Raw genomic sequence first — 10,212 nt, forward strand, 5'->3', positions numbered from 1 at the left:
ATCTCACCCTACCCTGCTTCTTTGGGCCTCAGTCTCTCCATCTGTACTATGGATGCGGTGGTCCCTGAATGGGTGGGAAACAGGGTGCTGCAGGTCCCCCCATAATGGTCCTTATTTCCAGGGCCTGCCCTTGCCTTCTTCCTGTCCACAGCAGAGAAGACCTTCCCTAGGTGAGCGTGTGGGGTTACCAGGCCTGGAATCTCATCAGTCCCACCCAAGCCTGTTAGAACAAGCAGCTTTCCCAATGGAAGAGGTTCTAATGACTCCACACAAGGAAGCAAATGGAAGATACAAATACCAGCAACTCAAGTCGTAAATACTTACTTTCTCTTTTAACATTTTTACGATACTCCCTCTTTTCAGATGCAATAATTTACACTAATGTGTTCCTCCCACCATGCCTTCTATTCCTCTGACATCTGTTTAAACATCAGGACAGCAGGACGAGAGTAAATCACGTTATACTCATTATATATGTTTAATTCTACCGTGTGTTGCTGAAGCCATAGCAGCCTCATGTACAGACCCAACAGCCACAAACATCAATGTTGTTCTTTGCCTTATCTTGATGAATTAGGCATAAATCGTAACTCCAGCAAAGTGGAAAAGTACCAAAATGCCATCGAGTTGGTCTGGCTGTTTTTTAAGGAGTTGGAATGGAACATATTTGTTGGGAGCCATGAATCAGTGTCTGGAGGACCCGCCACCAAACATTTAACACCAGAACTTTGGGAGGACGCAGGGAGAGAAACGCTACTTGTTTCCTAAGATCACACGGTTGGGAAAATATCCCAAATGGACTCTCGTTGAGGTCTGAAGTCATTTAAAGAGAGAGAAGAGGTCTCCATAGTGATTAGGTTCCACTTCATAGGAAGAAAAAAACCCAAAAAGCAATGAAACGTGGCTTAAACAGACAAGATTTGCTCCTCTAGCATAAAAGAGAGGGCCTTGGAGTTGGGATGGGGCTTCTGTGAAGTGGACAGGGGTCTAGTCTCTTCCCACCTCCCTGCAGTGTGGCCCTTCTTTTTATGGTCCCAGGTGGCTGCCTGAGCTCCAGCCAACACATCCAACTTTCTGACAGCAGGATGGAAGAAGAAAGGCCATGCCCTTCCCTTAAAAAAAAAAAAAAGAAGGCCGGGCGCGGTGGCTCAAGCCTGTAATCCCAGCACTTTGGGAGGCCGAGACGGGCGGATCACTAGGTCAGGAGATCGAGACCATCCTGGCGAACACGGTGAAACCCCGTCTCTACTAAAAAATACAAAAAACTAGCCGGGCGAGGCGGCGGGCGCCTGTAGTCCCAGCTACTCGGGAGGCTGAGGCAGGAGAATGGCGTAAACCCGGGGGGCGGAGCTTGCAGTGAGCCGAGATCCGGCCACTGCACTCCAGCCCGGGTGACAGAGCCAGACTCCATCTCAAAAAAAAAAAAAAAAAAAAAAAAGAAAAAAGACTATTTTTGTTAACAGTTTTAGATTTGCAGAAAAATTGTGAATATAGTACAGCGTTCCCAGAGTGTATACTCCATATGCAATTATCTTCATTATTAGCATATTTTTTGATGTTGTTTTGTTTTGTTGAGACAGAGTCTTGCCCTGTCACCCAGGCTGGAGTGGAGTGGCACGATCTCGAGTCACTGCAACCTCCGCCTTCCAGGATCAAGCAATTCTCCTTCCTCAGCCTCCCGAGTAGCTGGGACTACAGGTGCATGCCACCATGCCTGGCTAATTTTTTTCTGTATTTTAGTAGCTATGGGGATTCACCATGTTGGCCAGGCTGGTCTTGAACTCCTGGCCTCAAGTGATCTTCCTACCTCGGCCTCCCAAAGTGCTGGGATTACAGGCATGAGCTACTGCGCCCAGCCCATTATTAACATCTTACGTTAGTATGGTGCATTTGGTATAATTAATGAACAAATACTGATACATTATCATTAACTAAAGTCCATGCTTTCTCTGGGCTTCCCTAGTTTTTGCCTAATGTGTGTTTCCTGTTCCAGGATCCCAGGTGAATTTAGTTGTCATGCCTCCTTAGGCTCCTCTTGGCTTCATTCCCTTCCCTTTTAATTTAAGGAGACGTCCTGGAGGTATCACATTACACTTTCTCTTCCTTCTCATTGGCCAGAACTTAGTCACATGGCTGCACACAGATGCAAGGAAGGCTGGGAAATGAGTCCTTTCCAGGTAGCCATGTGCCCAGCTGAACCTAAGGAGAGGTGGAGAATGGTTTCTGGAAATAGTGAACAGGCACTGCTACAGCAGGGTCTTGAGAGACCTCTCTGGTCAGGCTGACATGCTCCCAATAGCTACATTTTGTGGAAGCAACTGCAGCCCAGGACAGTTAAGTGACTACCTCAAGATCACACAGTCAGTCCCTGGGGAGAGGGACAGCACATGTCCCTCCACTCTGCCAGGCTCCCTCGGCTCTCCTCTTCCCTTCCTCTTGGAGCTTGTTTCAGAGCAGATCCCAGCTGTCATCCTATTCCCAGTTCAGGAATAGAATGAACACCAAGCCCCAGTTCAGGCCTGGAATCTGCCAAGAGGCTGCCCTTGTCCCTGGGCTGGGTCAGATGGTCCTGCCCTATCACCCTGCCCTGGATCGAAGTGACCAGCTTGCCAGTCGATCTGTTCTTCTGGGAGCTTTTCTGGAGCATCTGCACTCTGGCAGGAACTGTGGTAAGCCTTTTTACACTTGGAGTCTTGGAGTTCTCAAAGCAGAGGCAAAGAGTGAAGCATTCGTACCTAGGCTCCCAGAGGTGAATCTGTCAAGGTCACAGCCAGTACGAGGTGGAGCTGGGATCCCAATCAGGCCGTCTCGGGAGCCCATACTTGGGCCCCATGTGACACAGTTGCAGAGCTCTAAGAGCACATCTAACTCATGTGGGGACAGCGGGCGTCTGTATGTCTCTCTGGAGACTCTTGCGGTTCTGGAAGCCAAAAGTCCAAAATCAAGGAGTCTGCAAAGCTGGTCCCTTCTTGTGAAGTCAGGGGGAGAATCCGTTCCTTCCTTCCTCCCCGCTTCTGTTGCTGCCAGCATTCCTAGTGTTCGCTGGCTCATAGATGCATCACTCTGGTCTCTGTCTCCATCGTTTCTCAAGCCTACTCCCTGAGTGTCTATCCAAACTTATTTTAACTTGATGACAGCTGCTCGATGACACCTTTTTTCCAAGTAAGTTCACATCCCCAGCTATGGAGGATTTGGACTAGGGCCTACCCTTCTGGGGGTCACGAGCAGCCCACAACAGAGGCCCAGGAGAGCTGCTGTGCGTGTGATCAACTGTGGCCTTCCTGCTTACCTGTTTATTTTTGCCTGCCCTAACCATCAAAGCGCCAGCAAGAAATCGATGTCCCTCTTACATGGTGACTTGGAAAGAGTTTAATATGAGGACAATTTACAAAAGACAGCAACAGGGGGTGGTACAGCTCCTCTCCCCCTGCAAAACATAAACAGCAGGGAGCAGAGACCACTCCCATGGCTGAGTGGCTGGTGGGGGAGTTACCAGAACCCCAAACACAGAGAGGCCCAGTGGAGAGGGGCCTGTCCAACAGGAGCTGTGGCCTTCCTCAGAGGGACACAGACGGCCTATGTACCAGCCTTCAGCAAGGCCAGTGACTAGCCAGCTTCTCTCCCCACCTCCCTCCCATCTCTTGCTGTATCTTGATCTGGCTGAACTCAACAAGATGCCAGGGCAAAGGAGCCTGATTAATACAATGTAGAGGAGTCCATGTTATAATCTCCAAGGGCACAGAGGGAAAAGGAAGGAGAGGCAGACACAAGGAGCAGCTGGAAGGTGTCCAGCGCATCCACCCAGCACCCAAAACACCCTGCCCAAACCTCTGTGATGCCAAGTGCTCAGTGTGCAAGCTCGCCAGCAGTGGGGGTGTAGCAAGTGGCACCACTGGCGTGCACTCGGACGTTGGAGTCTGGACTCGTGTGGCCAAGAAGCTGGAAGAGAGGAGAACCACTTCTGGAGATGGTGCTCCTGACAGCGGCACTGCACTCGCTCCCTGGGGAGCCAATGGCCGCAGTGCAAGATGCTGGGGCTCTCACTGTGGCCTCCGAGCCCGGCTCTGGCGGTGGAAGCTGCACCCCACCAGCCTGATTCTATGCTTTGATTTCCCAGGCTCTCATTTCCACATCTTAAAGCCTTCTGGAAATTCTGTAAGCTTTTTAGTATCCCTTTCCAAATTCCTTCGCTGCTGAGTAAGGCAGAGTGAGCGTCTGTTGCTCCAACCAAGAGCCCTCTGGGATCTGAGCAGGGGCAGGAGTCAGGGGCCCGGAAGGAAAGAGGGAGCACCCTTGGCTGGCGGTCTGGGGAGCCTTTAATGCAGGGACCGGCTACAGAGGCTCACACAGGTGGAGACAGCCAGAGACAAGCCACGGCGGGATGCCACGGCCAGCCTGAGATTAGAGAGGGCAAGGGGAGCTTGGAAGCAGCAGAGAGGTGGAAGAGAGGAGCTGTGGTAAGAGAAGGACCGGGCCACTGCCGGGAGGAAGAAATGGTCCAACATCCCTCTCGTCCTGCACGCACTCTGCTGAAGGCACCTCCCACAGCTGAACCCAACCGGAAGTCAGGGAGAAGATGAGGGGGCCGTCTCCAGAGTTCGGAGGTGGACAGAGAAGGCTGGCACTGGAGCTGGGGAGCACAGTGAAGAGTAGCCAGCCCCAAGGAAGGCCAGGGCCATGGGCTCAGCGCCGGCTGCAGGCTTGGGCACTGTCCAGACACGTTCTCTGCGCGACCTCATTGAATCTTGACAGTGGCCCTGCTGAACAGACTTGGAGGTGGGCTGACAGGACGCAGCCCTAGGGCCAGTCTGACTCAGCACCAGAGTGGCAGCTACCTCGTTTGAGCCCACAGTAGCCCCGCTGGCTGAGCAGGGCAGACGCACTGTCACTGTTTTCACCATGAAGCGAACAGGCTCAAAGAGGTTGGGCTGGTGTCTTGAGTACATATCCGTGCGCAGGGGCTCGCTGCTGGAACAGGCAACCCCAGGTTTCAGGAGCTTAATCTGAGGCCTGCTCCTCTCACGGCACAGGCCAGTGTGGGGCAGTAGGGTGGGTGACTGGCTCCATGGAGTCATTCCAGAGTCCAGGACCTGTTTTCTAGGGTCTTGAAGTTTCTTCCCCTGGAGCTCAGTGGGACAGAAAAAAGAAATCATGGCAGACGGCAGGAGAAGTTTCAGGGGCAGCTGGCGCTCTTTCTCATGTCCGCTCGCCAGAGCTCAGTCTCGGGTCCCACCTGGCTTCCTGGGGTGGGAGAGGAAGTCGCCCGTGTGCCGGGAGGGAGGGAAGGAGCACACGAATGGGGAGGTGCTTGGGCGGCTCTGCAGAGCACCTCCCAGGCGGGCCCATGGCAGGCCGCATGGAACGCAGAACCGAGTGGCTGGGAAGGGTGAGGGTCAGAGGTGGGAGACGGGGTGGGGAGGGGAGCAGTGCCCACTGTGCACACGTTAGAACCCTTGGCCAGGGTTTTGGAAGCCATTGAAGGGGGGTGGTGTCAGCTTGCCTGAGGTTCCTCGGCTGGTTAGGCACAACCCCGGGCCCCGGGCTGAGCTGAGAACTTTAGCTCTTGGAGCTCTGCCTCCGCCTCACCCTGCACAATCACCCCAGCTTTCTGAGGCGGTGTCCGCTACCTCCCACATCTTCCAGGCTTTGGATCTCATTCCCTTCCCCCCAGCCTAATGCATGATGCTTGCCCTTATGAAATTTCCTGGGAGCGCTGTGAGACTCTGGGATCCAGAGGGTTCCAAGTTTGGGGTCGGCAGAGCCCTTCGCCCGCCCTGCGTGAGTCCAGCCCACAGTTTCTAGGAGACGCCAGGGAACATACCGCAGGCAAGTTGCCGCAGAGCTGGCTGCAGGACAGGCGGCCTTACAAATTGCTCTGTTAAACCTAAAAGCTCCAGCAATCCCGGGGATTACGAGGCGCCCCGGCGAGGCCTTGTTAGGACCGGCCTCCGGGAGAACACGGAGGGTATTTACATTTGTTGAAGGGCTCATTTTCGTGAAGGATGACAGGGCCTCGGCCTCAGAGGATCATGTGTGCATGGGCTTTTAATTTCCAGCAAACACTCAAACTTGCAAGAGGTCAGATACAGTGCAAGGCAGAAACCGCGCTCCGCTTCAGGCGGGGATGTGGCTGTGTGCTGACCTGGTGCCCTGGAGCCAAGGTATTTCTTCAATTCTGGTTTCCATGAGCTTGGCAAGGGTGAGACACCTAGATCAGACACCTCTTCTCTACTACCTAGATCACCGCAATCTCACCTGGTGTCTTTGGCTCGTTGCTCCGGGCACCACTATGGCAGCCAGACCTTCACGGTTCCAACCACATTCTGCAAAGCGCCTTACTGTGCCCACGCTGGACTTAGTCCTCCTCACATTTTGGGGACTTCCCGTCACCTTGGAGGCCGTGGATGCTGTGGGATCTGCCCAGTGCCCAGTCACGCACCACCGGGAAGGACTTCATGCATCATAGAGTAGATAATTGGCCAATGAGCAGCATGAACCAGTGGGCAAATTGTCCTCTTCTCTCTCCTTGGATGGTTGTCCTGAGAAGCAGTTGTCTATATGGACTTTTGGAAGAGTCCCCTAAAACTGTGCAATCAATTGCTCCTAATACCAAGTGCTGGCCAGTTCAGTATTGAACCCTCCTGGGATTGCACCCACTAATCCAATGGCAGAATATTAGGTTTGCCTTGACTTGTTTTCTAGGGAACACACACTCATATACACACTCTGTACACACACACTTGCACATGTGTGGAAATGGCGATTGATTCTTTCTTGATCCCAGTAAGTCATGGGATCTGTCTTTTCTTCCCACACAATGATTAACAGCAACGTCATGGTCATCACTGTCTATCATTTATAGAGCTCTGTGGCAGAGACCAGCAAGTCATTCTCCAAATCATTTTCCTTTTCCTTCAGGGAACACAGCCATCCACATTTCCCAACCTCCCTTGCAGTTGGGGACAAACAAGTGATTGAGTTTGGCCAATGACATGTGACAAAAGTGACGTTGATCACTTCCAGGCCTGATCCATCAAAATCTAACATGCCAGCTCCCATCCTCCATCCTCTCCACCTGCTGAATTAAGAGGTCTCCCGATACCTGGGAGGAGGAGAGCCTCCCATGAGAACCAACCAACTGGGAAAATCAGTGCTGCACTGTTATGTAACGAAGAAAAAACTTGCTGTGTATGGAGCCTCTGACACGTGGGGATTAGGGTTTGCAACGAGAAGACCATCCTCATAAGTGTGACTTGCCTCGTTTTGCCTCAGTGCACTTCTATGCACTACCCCATTTAATCTTTTTGTTTGTTTGTTTGTTTTAGATAGAGTCTCCCTCTGTTGCCCAAGCTGGAGTACAATGGTGTGATCTCGGCTCACTGCAATTTCTACCTCGTGGGTTCAAGTGGCTCTCCTGCCTCAGCCTCCAGAGTAGCTGGGATTGCAGGTGTCCGCCACCACACCCAGCTGATTTTTTATATTTTTAGTAGAAACAGGGTTTCACCACGTTGGGCAGGCTGGTTTTGAACTTCTGAACTCAGGTGATCCGCCCGCCTCGGTCTCCCAAAATGTTGGGATTACAGGCGTGAACCACTACACCTGCCCTAATCTTCTTTAAATTCTGTATTTTATTAATGAAGTATGTTGCTCTACCTGCCCCACCCCACAATAAGAATCTCACCCAGGATCCCCATCCTTTTCCCTTACTCCCCCTTCCCCCTTGACACCCCTGCACAAGTGCTCCAGGAGTCCCTGACCACTGGCCGTTTGAAGTGTGTCCATTGGGTAGCAATGTGGAAACTCCCAGGGCCAATGTGAAAACTCTCAGGGCCTTTGTGGGGAAAATGGAGGGGGCTGAGGGAGTACTGGGAGGGGCTCATTTGAGGGTCCTGGCCACTTCTTTGCAGACCAGCTTGATCTCCTCATCATGTGGACAGGTAGGGGCGAATTCTTCCCAGGCATAGGCACTACTCAAGCACCAATGTCATCCCCGGAAGGTCTCAGGGATGGGGAAGCCCTGGTACTTCTCACAGTCCACCTGGACTATGCGGAGCTTTGGCAACAGGCTGCAGTCAACCAGGGTGAGCTCACTGCCATCCAGAAACCTCTTCCGAGAGATGCCCTCATCTTCAGCACTGGTGTCATCCACTTCTTCTGGGAAGGGGGATGTCAAGTAACTGTCTAAAACCTTCAGGGCTCTCAGGAGCCCCTTGTCCAGAGTATCATTGAGTCCTGCATTTGAACTTGATGTAGGCAGAAAAGTCGGCAAATATGTCCAGCTCAGCTGTGTTTGACTCAGGGTTTAGAGTTCTCAGCTTGGGGTACCTGGAAGGACACAGCACTGCCTCCAGAAACTCCTCAATCTTTTGGGTGTCTACGTGTGCTTCCATGCCACAAAGCAGGAACAGGAGCTGCCCTTCTGGGTACAGCTTCTGCACTGTCATGGTCTACCTCTTGGTGTCAATGGTGGTGATACGTGAAAGTGACTCCTTTGAGCCAAAGTACCGTGAACAGTCTCTAGAAGAAGGAGCAGTTCCTGGCCAAGTGAGGTGGCTCATGCCTATATCCCAGCACTTTGGGAGGCCGAGGTGGGTGGATCACCTGAGGTCGGGACTTCAAGACCAGCCTGACCAACATGGAGAAGCCCCGTCTCTACTGAAAATACAAAATTAGCTGGGCGTGGTGGTACACACCTGTAATCCCAGCTACTTGGGAGGCTGAGGCAGGAAAATCGCTTGAACCTGGGAGGCAGAGGTTGCAGTGAACCGAGATCATGCCATTGCACTCCAGCCTGGGCAACAAAAGTGAAACTGTCTCAATAATAATAATAATAATAAAAAGAAGAAGAAGGGGCAGTTCCCAATCTTGTCTCCATCACTGCCAACCTTCACGAGCAACCTTCATGAGGTTGTTCTTCAGCCATGGTTGCATCAGGGCCCATTTAATCTTCACAAAGAAAGTACAATTATCATTGCAGCTGGCCTGGTGCTGAGATTGAGGCTCAAAGAGATCACAGTACTCAGAAGCTCACATAATTAGCAAATGGAGAGGATCTCTCGAATTTTTAAGCTAACTAGAACTCTTGCCATCATGAAACATGTCCACGTCCACTTTATAGATGAAGAGACTGAAGTTCATAGACCAATGACCAGTTGAGGTATCACTCAGTTTGCTAGTGTGCCAATGGGCAGTTCTCCAGACCCCCAATCTCCTAAGCCCTTTCTAAGACATCATGGACTGACAAGTGTCTTCATAGTCCTTTGCTGTCTCTCCCAGAGAAGGAGGCAAATTATCCATTTAGTGGAAGCAACGATCAAAGAAATAAATCAGTCGTATCCAATGACCTGATGTTGAGTCTGATAGACACTGGGCAGAGAAGCAATGATGTTGCAACATAGGGAATAGACAGGGTTGGAACTGGCCCCTCTGCTGATCAGCTATGTGACTTGGAGCAAGTGGCTTAGCCTCTCTGTGTCTCCAGGACCTCATTTGTAAAATGAGGCTAGTAATGTCACCTGCCCAACACAATTGCTGGATAGTTTCTAACAAAGCTTTTTGCACTACCCCATGTAGCTAGCACATGAGAAGCCCTCAAACATTAGCTGTTACTTTATTTCACTATGTGGTCAGTCCAAGGCTACCCACATTTGCCAGTTCATCCCATGTCTGCCTAGTCTCTCTTTCTCTCTCTCTTTCTTTTTGGTCCCTCCAAAGTATTTATCTCATTTCCTTGCCTCAAAAATCCATGGCCACACACTGACTCCCCTCCCCCCTCATTAAACCAGGCTTTCAGGAAAAGATCTAATATCAGTCAGATAATGTAAACCATCGAGACGCCTCGCCTGGGGAGCTTTGCTAGTTCAGCCTAAGCTTTCAGTGAAGGTGCAAGCAACAGAGCTTCCTGGGACAGGGATTTGGAGTCTGAGCTGGCAGGTGTGGGGCAGACGCAGAGGATGGAGAACCCCTCCGGCAGTGCCCAGGTGGACGTCCTCTTCCACTCCCTGCCCGGATGCCCTGGACAATGTATCCTTTAGGCATTTAGGTCTGAGTCACCAGATGGCAGGGATAGCTTCAGCCTTCTCTCTGAGCCAAACTGAAAGCCCATAATATCCACCCCAGCTTGGCTTTGTGGTTTTCTGTTTTGCTCATTCCCAAAACAAGTTCCTCAGGAGGATGGAGGTCTGGTCCTCCAGATGAAGGATGATCTCTGTG

At 51.6% G+C, this 10,212-nt stretch overlaps 1 pseudogene; it reads right to left on the bottom strand.

Annotated features, from left to right (window-relative positions):
- Positions 1-7,876: 7,876 nt before the first annotated feature.
- LOC100429078 (chloride intracellular channel protein 1-like) lies at positions 7,877-8,923 on the bottom strand (annotated as a pseudogene).
- Positions 8,924-10,212: the final 1,289 nt, after the last annotated feature.

This window comes from Macaca mulatta, chromosome 20, assembly GCF_049350105.2.
Source record: "Macaca mulatta isolate MMU2019108-1 chromosome 20, T2T-MMU8v2.0, whole genome shotgun sequence".
Taxonomy (NCBI): domain Eukaryota; kingdom Metazoa; phylum Chordata; class Mammalia; order Primates; family Cercopithecidae; genus Macaca; species Macaca mulatta.